Below are 12688 nucleotides of genomic sequence, written 5' to 3' on the forward strand. Positions count from 1 at the left end.
GGACCCACTAGTGTGAGTGACCACGCGACTCCCGTGGGCCGGCGTGGCCAGAGGCGGTGCCCAGCACCTGCAGCCGTTGGGCTGGCTGAGCGCCTGCGGGTGTGTGGGGGGGGCCCTGGCGAGGATGCAGGCTCATGACACTGGTGCAGCGGGTGGGTGGTGGCGGGGGTGTCCCAGTGGTTCCCAAACGGTGGTCCATGGATCCCTGGTGGTCCACAGTGGTACTGCAGGGGCTCTGTGGAAAGTTTGAAGTTTTCTCTTTCTTTCCTCACTAGACTTTTCCTGACTTTTTTCCTCCCCCGGGGCGGGGGGGGGGGGTCCCTGAAATGTTAGTAGATTGAAAAGGGGTCGATATGCTCGAAGAGGCTGGGAGCCACTGGGGTGTCCTCGTCTCTCCCTCGGACTGGCTTGTGGCTGTGGCGGATCGAGGGTTGCCAGGTGCCTGGTATTGACCCGGACAAGCCGCTATTTTTGCCTCCTGTCCAGTAAAAGAATTCAGAAAATACCGGACACCTGAAATGTCCTAAAATGTCTGGTGCTTTCTGATTTATTCCCGGCCAGGAGGCGACAATCCCGGGTGCTCACCGGGTCCCGCAGGGGAGCTGTCTGGCCGGAGCAGGAAGACGGGATGGTGGACGGCCGCTGGCAGAAAAAGCCTCTAACGCATTTCTTAAAGGGGCCAGGCTGGTTTTTTTAATGTTTTAATTTTTTTTGCTTAACAATTCTCGGGGTCCCTTTTTTTTTTGCTCAACAACTTTGGTCTCCCCCTTTTCTTTTCCTCAACAGAATTTTTTCCCAGGTGTTTCTTTTGGGGGTTGGGGGTGTTCGGTATTTTGGGTTAAACCATCTGGCAACCCCCGTCGGATCCCTCGGTGGGCTCAGGCGAGTGCTGACGACCGCGGGAACGCAGCCCCCGTATGGGCCGAGTCCCCACTTCTAAAGCCTCGGGGCGGGGAACCCCTCCCTGCCTGGGTCACTGGTACACGGCCTCCGTTTTGTTTTTCATGAGCAACCCAGAGATAGCGTTTAGCGTTCTCAACTAGGCGCACAGTTCTTCTCGTTAACGCGTTTACGCGAGTGACGCCGATCACCGGGCCTTCCGCCCACGGTCGCTGGGCCCAGCGGCGCAGGGGTGGGGGTGCCAGTGCGTGTACACGCCGGCGTGTGGCGGGGTGCTGTGTGCACGGCACTGACCAGGGAGTGTGGGCGTCGGGCCCAGGGGCAGAGGCTGGGCTGGTGACGGGTGGGGGGAATGCCCGAGCGTGCAGGGCCCAGGGGCCGGGCCGGGGGCTGGGGGAGGGGAATGCCCAGGCTGGGGGCCGGGGGAGGGGCCGGGGGCTGGGGGAGGGGAATGCCCAGGCTGGGGGCCGGGGGAGGGGAATGCCCAGGCTGGGGGCCGAGGGAGGGGCCGGGGGCTGGGGGAGGGGAATGCCCAGGCTGGGGGCCGGGGGAGGGGCCGGGGGCCGGGGGAGGGGAATGCCCAGGCTGGGGGCCGAGGGAAGGGCCGGGGGCTGCGGGAGGGGAATGCCCAGGCTGGGGGCCGGGGGAGGGGAATGCCCAGGCTGGGGGCCGAGGGAGGGGCCGGGGGGCTGGGGGAGGGGAATGCCCAGGCTGGGGGCCGGGGGAGGGGAATGCCCAGGCTGGGGGCCGAGGGAGGGGCCGGGGGCTGGGGGAGGGGAATGCCCAGGCTGGGGGCCGGGGGAGGGGCCGGGGGCTGGGGGAGGGGAATGCCCAGGCTGGGGGCCGGGGGCCGAGGGAGGGGAATGCCCAGGCTGGGGGCCGGGGGAGGGGCCGGGGGCCGGGGGAGGGGCCGGGGGCCGGGGGAGGGGAATGCCCAGGCTGGGGGCCGGGGGAGGGGCCGGGGGCCGGGGGAGGGGCCGGGGGCCGGGGGAGGGGAATGCCCAGGCTGGGGGCCGGGGAAGGGGCCGGGGGAGGGGGCGGGGGAGGGGCCGGCCCGGGCGTGCTGAGCAGGAACCGGCCTGATGCAAGCCCAGGCTGTGCCCTTGAGCCGGAGCCGGGGCAGGCCAAAAATAGCCCGTGGGCTGGGAGCCAAGCTGCTGCTGTGAGCCCTGGCGCCTCCCGCCCGCGCCAGGGAAGGGCGAGGGGGCGGGACGGGGCAGCCCAGGGCCCCTCCTGCCTCCCTTGTGCCAGGGGCTTGGGGCAGCGCAGGGGCTGTGGCTGGTGCAGGGGGTGCAGTGGGGCGTGGGCCGGCGGGGCGCCTGGCCTGGTCCTGCTGTGGGGGGTAGGGGGCAGGAGAGGCTGTATCAGGAGCTGTGCCAGAGAGCCCCCCCCCAGCGCGAGGCCCACACAATGGGGCTCCGGGGCTCTGTGGCCGCTCTCGCCATGGGGTAGGGAGACCCAGTCGCCCCCAGACCCAGAGCAAGAGGATTCTGGCCCCACTGCTATGGGGCCTGCTGCTGCCGGCTGGGACAGAGCCCCAAGCTTCCCACCCCAAAACCCTGGGGAGCCCACGGGGGAGAAGGCACCATAAATAGAGGCCCAACTTAAACGTGTCCCCCAAATTAAAAAACACAGTAAGAGACCCAAGAAAGTGCCACTTAACAACCAGGCAAAAAAAGCAGTGACAGATAAAAAGGTGTTTAAAAGTGTCAGGGGAGCCGTGTTAGTCTGAATCTGCATAAACAAGGAGGAGTCCTGGGGCACCTTCCAGACGGCGGCGTGTCTGCACTACGGCGTTAGTTTGAAATAGCTTGTTTCGAAACGACGCCTCTACACACAGAATGCCTTTCGAAATAGCGTTTTTCTAGTTCAAGCTAGCGTGTCCACACGGCGAGGACGCTGACTCGCATTTAAGGCCTGTGAAAGCGAGGGATCGTTGGCCAGGGTGGGTTGCAGGTCACTCTTGGAGCGGTCTTAGCTGGGGACTGTAGGTGATGGCCAGTGAGGTCCTGTTATTTTCTTTGCTGGGCCTGTCTTGTAGCAGGAGGCTGGTGGGTGCACGTCTGGCTCTGTCACTCTCTTCCCTCCCTTCCTCGGGCGGATAGTGTAGTTTTAAGAAGGCTCGGTGAAGATCTTGTAGGTGTTTGTCCTCTGTCGGCAGGGGGATGCAGATTAGGCAGGTCGACATTGCAAATTAGGTAGGGATTTAAATATCCCATGCCTAATTTGCATAAAAATGGCCACCGCGTTTTGCCAACTCAGCACTTTGTCGGCAAAAAGCAGTGTAGAGGCGGATCTGCCAAGAAAGAAAGGCTTTTTCAACAGATCCTGTAACCCTCCTTGCAGATCCCCGTCCAGACTGCTGCTTTTTTGCCATAGTGCTTGGCTTTAGACAATGGAGCGTGTGGTGTGTCCGGGATGGAAGCTGGCGGCGTGTAGGTAAGCATAGCGCTCGGTAGGTTTTCGGTCTGGGGTGGTGTTAATGTGACCATCACTGATTCACACTGTAGTGTCCAGGAAGTGGATCTCTTGTGTAAACTGGTCCAGGCTGAGGTTGACGGTGGGGTGGAAACTGTAGAAATCACAGGGGAATTCTTCCACAGCCTCCTTCCCATGGGTCCAGATGCTGAAGATGTCATCTGAGTAAAGTAAAGTACGTTGTCATGGGATAAGAGGGAAGTAACTGGATTGGAAACTGGTTAAGAGACATGAACCAAAGGGGAGGAATCAATGGTCAGTTTCCCCAGTGGAGAGAGGTAACTAGCGGGGTCCCCCAAGGGTCTGTCCTGGGACCATCCTGTTCAACTGATTTATCAAGGGTCTGGAGAAAAGGGGAAACAGGGAGGTGGCAAAATGTGCAGATGATCCCAAACTGCTCGAGGGAGTTCAGACCAAAGCAGACACTCGGTGAGATCTTTTTGAAGCTCTTCACAAAGTGACTGGGCAACAAAATGGCGAATAAAATGTAATGTGGGTAAATGTAAAGCAATGCACATTGGGAAACAGAATCCCAACTCGACAGACAATATGATGGGGGCTAATTTAGCTCCAACTGCTCAAGAGAGATCTTGGAGTCACTGTGGAGCGTTCTCTGAAAACATCCACGCCGTGAGCAGCGGCCGTCAAAAAAGCAAATAGAACGTTAAGAATTGTTTAAAAAGGGACAGAGAATAAGCCAGAGAATATCTCCCTGCCTCTACATAAAACCCTGGGACACCCACGTCTGGAATCCTGCGCACAGATGTGGTTGCCTCATCTCAAAAAAGATCTCTTGGCATTGGAAAGGGTTCAGAAAAGGGCAATAAAACTGATGAGGGGTTTGGAACGGGTCCCGTATGAAGAGAGATTAAAGAGACTTGGACTTTTCAGCTTAGAAGAGAGGCGACTAAGGGGGGATCTGGCCGAGGTCTATAAAATTGTGACTGGTGTGGAAAAAGTGAATAAGGAAACGTTATTTACTTGTTCCCACAATATAAGAACAAGGGGTCAGCAAATGAAATGAACAGGCAGCAGGTTTAAAACAAACCAAAGAAAGTTTTTCTTCACTCAGTGCAGTCAACCTGTGGAACTCCTTGCCGGAGGATGTAGTGAAGGCCAGGACTTGAATAGGGTTCAAAAAAGAGCTAGCTAGTTTCAAGGAGGGTAGGTCCATCGATGGCTGTGAGCCAGGCTGGGTAGGGATGGGGTCCCTGGCCTCTGTTTGTCTGGAGGTGGGTGACAGGGGAGGGATCACGTGAGGATTCCCTGGTGTGTTCCCTCCCTCTGGGACACCTGGCACTGGCCATTGTGGGCAGACGGGACCCTGGGCTGGATGGGCCGTTGGTCTGACCCCGCCTGGCCGCTCTGATGTCCTTAAGGCCCAGGAAGGGCCCATGGCGGGGGGAGCAGGCCCAGGAAGCACACACGGGGGAAGCGGGGGGGAGCAGTGTTAAACACTGGCCTGGTTAAAGGGCAAGAGAAGGCCCCGACTGGCCTCGCACCATACGCTCAGTGGAGGAGAGGAAGGGGACGGGCGCCGGGAGCTGTTGCACGTCACCAGGGTCCCTGACAGCGGTGACACCAGGGTCCCTGACAGCGGCTCCGAACCGTAGCCCAGTGGGGCGGTGGGAGGGGCAATGGGCCGCGGCAGCCGAGGGCTCAGGTCCCTGAAAGGGGCCGTGTGCTTGCAGCTGAGTGTCCCTCCCCTCCCCACACCCGGCTCCCGGGCCATGGGGCAGCTCTCTGCGGGGGTGGGGCGGGGGTGTCCGGCAGTGCCCGGTGCCGGGGGGAGCAGGAGCGGCGAGAAGGCGCCTCCTTTGGCACCGCCCCTGGCCGCGAGCCCCCCTTTGCTGGCTGGGTTCATTTCAGCACCTTACCTTGGCCAGAGCTGCCCCCCGCGGTGGGTGGGAAGACGTGTGGGGTTTGCCCGGCCACGCCCACGCGCTTAGCAGGTGGCGAAGGTGGGGCAGCTCGGCGTGGTGCCGTGTCTCTGTGGAACGGCTTCCCGGCTCGCACGCCTCACGCCTGTGTCTCACCAGGGTTGTGTCTCGTGTCCCGTGGCTTGCACGCCTCACTCCTGTGTCTCACCAGGGTTGTGTCTCGTGTCCCGTGGCTCGCACGCCTCACGCCTGTGTCTCACCAGGATTGTGTCTCGTGTCCCGTGGCTCGCACGCCTCATGCCTGTGTCTCATCAGGGTTGTGTCTCGTGTCCCGTGGCTCGCACGCCTCATGCCTGTGTCTCACCAGGGTTGTGTCTCGTGTCCCGTGGCTCGCACGCCTCATGCCTGTGTCTCATCAGGGTTGTGTCTCGTGTCCCATGGCTCGCACGCCTCACGCCTGTGTCTCACCAGGGTTGTGTCTCCGTGTCCTGTGGCTCGCACGCCTCACGCCTGTGTCTCACCAGGGTTGTGTCTCGTGTCCCATGGCTCGCACGCCTGGCGGAGAGACAGCGCTGCCTGAGGATGCCGCACAGGCGGCATTTCCCTCGGAAGCTGAACACCACCAAGGGAGCTGGGCTGCTTGGCGGAGGGTTTTCCTCTGCAACTGCCTTCAGCCTGCTCCAGTGTAGCCCATGTGCACAGCGAGGCCACCAGTCCGGAGGGCCGGGCCCCTGACAGGGCTCTGAGCACCCGCAGAGCCCCTCGCACGGGGCGATTGTCGGCTCAGTGGGTACCCAAGGAACAGGCCGGGGCTTGGGACCCTGTTTTCATTTCTTACCCATTTTTCCAAGAAAAGGCTCAGACAATGAGTAACGAAGTAGCAGGCTCATAGAAACCGTCACTACGATTTTCTCGCGGAGCCTGGGCCCATCGCGCGGCACCTCAGGGCTGCACAGAGCGCACTTGGGGAAACCCTGGTCAAGGGATCCTGTTAGCAGCACAACACAGACCCAGCTCAGGTCCCCACCCGGTCACCTGGGAGAACTGGCCACCGTCCCCGGCGCCTGCACCCGCCAGCAGCGCGTCTGGGGACAGCGAAAACCTTCTGTTGGCAGGAAAGGGAACCCGGGAAGACGCCGCCCCAGGCGTCCAAAGGCAGGTGACCCTAAGCAAACACTCCTCCCCCACGGCGCACCGGACAGTGCCCTTTGCCTTGCACTCCTACCTAGCGGCGTGAAACCGAGGAAGGAACCAGCCCCCGCCCCTCTGAGCTTAGTGGCAGCGTGGCCAGGGCTCTGGAAACTTCCACGCCGTGTGCAGCCGCCGGCAGAGGGCAAAGAGACCGTCAGAGACCCTCCGGAAAGGGAGAGATCAGGCAAAAATATCCAAATGCCTCTGTGTGAATCCCTGGGCCGCCCACAGCCCGGGCCCCGCGGGCAGACGTGGTCGGCCCCTCCCCGAACAGATCTCTTGGCGCTGGAAAGGGTCAGAGAAGGGCAGCACAAAGAGTGGGGGTTTGGAACGGGGCTTACGGAGACGGGGCTTGGCAGCTCAGCGAAGGGGATCTGATCGGGTCCGTGCTGTCGCGAGGGTGCAGGAAGTGAATACGGAGCGTTATCGACTCTGTCATGACACGGGAACTAGGGGCCACGGAGCGAGCTGCGTCGCCGCGGGTTTCAAACAAAGGGAGTATTTCCTCCGCCGACAGGGCAGCTCCAGACGCCTGCACTGGGCAGCGCAGGGGGGGGGAGCAGCCCTGAGCAGAGGAAGGGCAGGTTGCGAACGATTTAGTAAAGCCGGACGTGCACAGACCCGGGGCCGGGTGGAATGCGCCCGAGGGTGCTGCGGGAGGAGGGGTGTTACCCTGCGACGAATCAGCTAAGTGAGTAGTTGATGGAATTTCCCTCCACTGCTCGGTTAGTCGATGAGGGGGAGGTGGGGCGCTCGCTATTCCCACGCCCCCTCTGCCTTTACATAAGAGCGGCCAGGCGGGGTCAGAGCAAAGGCCCGTCCAGCCCAGTGTCTGTCTGCCCACAGTGGTCAGAGGCCCGAGAGGGAGGGAACAGACCAGGGAACCCTCACGTGATCCCTCCCCTGTCGCCCATTTCCAGACAGAGGTTAGGGACCCCATCCCTACCCAGCCTGGCTAATAACTATTGATGCACCTAACCTCCATGAATCTATCTAGCTCTGCTTTGAACCCTCTTCCAGTCCTGGCCTTCACCACATCCTCTGGCGAGGAGTTCCACAGGTTGTGCACTGAGTGAAGAAAAACTTCCTTTAGTTTGTTTTAAAACTGCTGCCTATTCATTGCACTTGGTGACCCCTAGTTCTTATGTTTTGGGAACAAGCAAATAACTTTTCCTTATTCACTTTCTCCACCCCACTCGTGATTTTACAGACCTCTGTCATATCCCCCCTCAGTCTCCTCTGTTCTAAGCTGAAAAGTCCGGGTCTTTTAAACTCCGCGGCTCTTACAACATTGCAAAGGCTGCAGAGCAGCGGGGAGCGCGGGCGAGGGACCGAAGCCGTTCCCTGCTCACCCCGTGTTCCGACTGCTGCGCTTCTGCCTTTGAAATGTAGCAAGAGCCCCGCTCCCCGCCCCGACTGACCCAAGCACCCCTGCCCCCCATCCTTACCCTTCCGCTCCCTGTGCCCTGGTGCCCCCTGGACCTGACTCCTATCCATTCCCTGCCCCCTGCCCCCAAACCTCCTGCCCCGTATCCAGCTCCCCCTCCCCCCGGCCAGCCTTGGATCCCCAGCCCTGTGCGACTCCTCTGGGGAGATGGAGCTCCAGGGCCGGGCAGGCTGGGGTGTGGGGCCGAGATCCATGGCTACAATGGGGCTAGAAGGAGGGGTCAGCCAGGCTGCAGCTGGCTCGCTGTGACGGGGCGGCGGGGATCGCGAGCCCCAACCCCGCACTGGGCACCGCGGGAGACAGGCGCCGAAACGCCTGAGCGGCTCTGTCGCGCCTGTTCGGTGGTGGCCGCCGGCGTAGGCGGGGGCAGGGCAGCAGGGAGTTTAGGCCCCAACCCTACGCCCCGCGCCAGGGGCGCCGCGGGAAACTGCCGCTGGGATGCCCGAGCGGCCCCATCGCGCCGGCCCAGGGACGGCTGCCGGCGCAGGAGCTTCCCCCCGACGGGCCGCCCACGTACTCGCCAGCCCCTCCCACCGGGGGCAGGCGCCGGCGTCCCTGAGCAGGGGCGCCAGGTTTAAAGGCCGGACGGCCAGGGCGCAAGAGGAAGAACGAGGGAGCTCCGGCGGGACGGAGAACGGACAATCGCCCCGGACGGCGGCCCCAGGACGGGCAACCGAGGGTCCCACGGCCCCAGTGGGTGAGTCACCCCCGGCACCCGCTGAACCAGACTGAGACGAACGGGCCCGAAAGGGACGGAGGGAGCAGCCCAGGACGGAGGGAACCCCCCCGTAGCCTCCCCGGTCTCAGACGCCCACCCTTAGGGTCCTGGGCTGGGACCTGGAGAGGGGGCGGGCCCAGGTCCCCCTCCGCCCCGCTCGGATACCGGGGGGTTATTCAAGAGGCAAGGCAGTGGAAGATAAGGACCCTTCTCCCCGGGGTGGGGGCCGGGACCGTGACACTCGCCCCTCCCCACAGCTCTTCTGCCACCAGCTGCTGTCTCCTCACAGACACTTCTGCAGGGCGCGTCCCGGGGCTCTCCCCCCCCCCCCCGTGATGTGAGCAGGAAGCGGCTCCGCTGTCTCTGTCCAGCCGCCCCTGCGGGCCCCGACCTGGCTTGTCACTCCAGGCCCCTCCGGCCAGGCCAGGGTCCGCGCAGACGACACAGCGCGGAGCCCGGCCCAGCGGCCCAGCCCCTCTGGTACCCGCGCCCACGGAAGGGTGGGCTGCAGGGCCGCTAGCGCTGGAATTGCACCTTCCCCGGGGCACGTCCCGGGCAGGCAGGGGCCAGACAAGCCCTTCCCCTTCCCCTGGCACCAGGCAGCAGGCGGGTCCCGCGGCAGCGGGGGCAGGGAATCCGCGTTGCTGGCCGCAGAGCCGCCCTGGCAGGGCCTGGATGAGGTTTGCAGCTGAGACGAGGAGCCCCCCCCCCCCCCCCCCGCTCCCAGACAGGCCCACGCCCGCCCTCCTGGCGCTTGCCAGAGCTGCACGGAGCCCCGGAGAGAAAACAGACCCCGGCGCTGCTCAGGGAGCATCACGTTCACAGCTCTGCAGCCGCCACAGCAGGCACGTCCCCCAGCCACAGGCCGCCACGCCGCTCGCTCAGGAACACGCGCCAGGCAGGCCGGAGACTTGGCCATGCAGCCCCACGCGAGAACCCCAGGGCGGCCGTGGCCCGGCGGGGTCAGCAGGGGCAGGGCCTGAGTTCTGCCCCCCGGGCACTGGGGGACAAGGGGTGCTCTGGGGCTTTGTGCATGTCCTGCTCGGGCGCAGCGTAGCCCGGCCGGAGGGGTGCCTGCCGGGCAGGGACTGGCACCGAGACAAGCTGTCCCTGAGCCACGGCGCACTGGCGGGCAGGGAACTCGAATCCCCGCTGGGGGCGGAGGGGCAGGGCCTCATGCTGACACGGGCGAGTGACTCGCCGGGCGGCCTGGAGCTGGGTGAAGACGCCTCGCCCGGTCCTGGCTCCTCTCCGCTTGGATGCTGGATGGGGAAGGTCCCGTCCCAGGCTGAGACCCCAGGATATCCCGGGGCCCCCGTGGACACGGCCAGGAGCACGCTGGACGGCGCTGCACGAGCCGCTGGTAGCAACAGAGCTCAGCGACTCTGCCAGGAAAGTGGCTCTCAGGGCGGGATTCAGGCGTTCTAGGACACCTGTCCTTCCACCGGTACTCAGTACCCCCGCTCCTTTCACCGCTACCGAGTACCCCCGCTCCTTCCACCGGTACTCAGTACCCCCGCTCCTTCCACCAGTACTCAGTACCCCCGCTCCTTCCACCGGTACTCAGTACCCCCGCTCCTTTCACCGGTACTGAGCACCTCCGCTCCTTCCACCGGTACTCAGTACCCCCGCTCCTTCCACCGGTACTCAGCACCTCCGCTCCTTCCACCGGTACTCAGTACCCCCGCTCCTTCCACTGGTACTCAGTACCCCCGCTCCTTCCACCGGTACTCAGTACCCCCGCTCCTTTCACCGGTACTCAGTACACCCGCTCCTTCCACCGGTACTCAGCACCTCCGCTCCTTCCACCGGTACTCAGTACCCCCGCTCCTTCCACCGGTACTCAGTACCCCCGCTCCTTCCACCGGTACTCAGTACCCCCGCTCCTTTCACTGGTACCCAGCACCCCCGCTCCTTCCACCGGTACTCAGCACCTCTGCTCCTTCCACTGGTACTCAGTACCCCCGCTCCTTCCACCGGTACTCAGTACCCCCGCTCCTTTCACTGGTACCCAGCACCCCCGCTCCTTCCACCGGTACTCAGCACCCCTGCTCCTTCCACCGGTACTCAGTACCCCCACTCCTTCCACCGGTACTCAGCACCCCCGCTCCTTCCACCGGTACTCAGTACCCCCGCTCCTTCCACCGGTACTCAGCACCCCTGCTCCTTCCACCGGTACTCAGTACCCCCACTCCTTCCACCGGTACTCAGCACCCCCACTCCTTCCACCGGTACTCAGTACCCCCACTCCTTCCACCGGTACTCAGCACCCCCGCTCCTTCCACCTGTACCCAGCATCCCGCTCCTTCCACCGGTACTCATTTCCCGTGCTCCTTCCACCAGTACTCAGCACCCACGGTCCTTCCACCTGTACCCAGCACCCCCACTCCTTCCACCGGTACTCAGCACCCATGCTTCTTCCACCTGTACCCAGTACCCCCGCTCCTTCCATCTGTACCCAGCACCTGTACTCCTTCCACCGGTACTCAGTACCCCCGCTCCTTCCACCGGTACTCAGTACCCCCGCTCCTTCCACCTGTACCCAGCATTCCCGCTCCTTCCACCTGTACCCAGCACCCCTGCTCCTTCCACTGGTACCCAGTACCCGCGCTCCTTCCACCAGTACTCAGCACCTGTACTCCTTCCATCGGTACTCAGTACCCACGCTACTTCCACCAGTACCCAGCACCCACGCTCCTTCCACCGGTACCCAGTACCCCTGCTCCTTCCACTGGTACCCAATATCCCTGCTCCTTCCACCGGTACTCAGTACACCCGCTCCTTCCACCTGTACCCAGCATCCCCGCTCCTTCCACCGGTACTCACTTCCCGTGCTCCTTCCACCAGTACTCAGCACCCACGCTCCTTCCACCGGTACTCAGTACCCCCGCTCCTTCCACCTGTACCCAGTACCCCCGCTCCTTCCACTGGTACCCAGTACCCGCGCTCCTTCCACCAGTACTCAGCACCTGTACTCCTTCCATTGGTACTCAGTACCCACGCTACTTCCACCGGTACTCAGTACCCCCGCTCCTTCCACCTGTACCCAGCACCCACGCTCCTTCCACCGGTACCCAGTACCCCTGCTCCTTCCACTGGTACCCAATATCCCTGCTCCTTCCACCGGTACTCAGTACACCCGCTCCTTCCACCTGTACCCAGCATCCCCGCTCCTTCCACCGGTACTCACTTCCCGTGCTCCTTCCACCAGTACTCAGTACCCCCGCTCCTTCCACCTGTACCCAGCATTCCCGCTCCTTCCACCTGTACCCAGCACCCCTGCTCCTTCCACTGGTACCCAGTACCCGCGCTCCTTCCACCAGTACTCAGCACCTGTACTCCTTCCATCGGTACTCAGTACCCACGCTACTTCCACCAGTACCCAGCACCCACGCTCCTTCCACCGGTACCCAGTACCCCTGCTCCTTCCACTGGTACCCAATATCCCTGCTCCTTCCACCGGTACTCAGTACACCCGCTCCTTCCACCTGTACCCAGCATCCCCGCTCCTTCCACCGGTACTCACTTCCCGTGCTCCTTCCACCAGTACTCAGCACCCACGCTCCTTCCACCGGTACTCAGTACCCCCGCTCCTTCCACCTGTACCCAGTACCCCCGCTCCTTCCACTGGTACCCAGTACCCGCGCTCCTTCCACCAGTACTCAGCACCTGTACTCCTTCCATTGGTACTCAGTACCCACGCTACTTCCACCGGTACTCAGTACCCCCGCTCCTTCCACCTGTACCCAGCATCCCCACTCCTTCCACCGGTACTCACTTCCCATGCTCCTTCCACCAGTACTCAGCACCCACGCTCCTTCCACTGGTACTCAGAACCCCCGCTCCTTCCACCTGTACCCAGTACCCCCGCTCCTTCCACCTGTACCCAGAACCCCTGCTCCTTCCACCAGTACTCAGCACCCCTGCTCCTTCCACAGGTACTCAGTAGCCCCGCTCCTTCCACCTGTACCCAGCACCCCCACTCCTTCCACCTGTACCCAGCACCCCCGCTCCTTCCATCAGTACTCAGTACTCCGACTCCTTCCACCGGTACTCAGAACCCCTGCTCTTTCC

General features: G+C 62.9%; 1 long non-coding RNA gene across 1 annotated transcript; it reads right to left on the minus strand.

The window, feature by feature from the left end:
* Positions 1–1920: 1920 nt before the first annotated feature.
* LOC112544361 (uncharacterized) lies at positions 1921–6235 on the minus strand. The gene is made up of 3 exons (XR_003087715.2): positions 6097–6235; positions 5256–5813; positions 1921–3539 (listed from the first exon to the last, which is right to left on the minus strand). It is a non-coding gene; the product is annotated as an uncharacterized LOC112544361 (long non-coding RNA).
* Between the last annotated feature and the right edge of the window lie 6453 nt (positions 6236–12688).

This window comes from Pelodiscus sinensis, unplaced genomic scaffold (genome assembly GCF_049634645.1).
Source record: "Pelodiscus sinensis isolate JC-2024 unplaced genomic scaffold, ASM4963464v1 ctg181, whole genome shotgun sequence".
Lineage (NCBI taxonomy): Eukaryota > Metazoa > Chordata > Testudines > Trionychidae > Pelodiscus > Pelodiscus sinensis.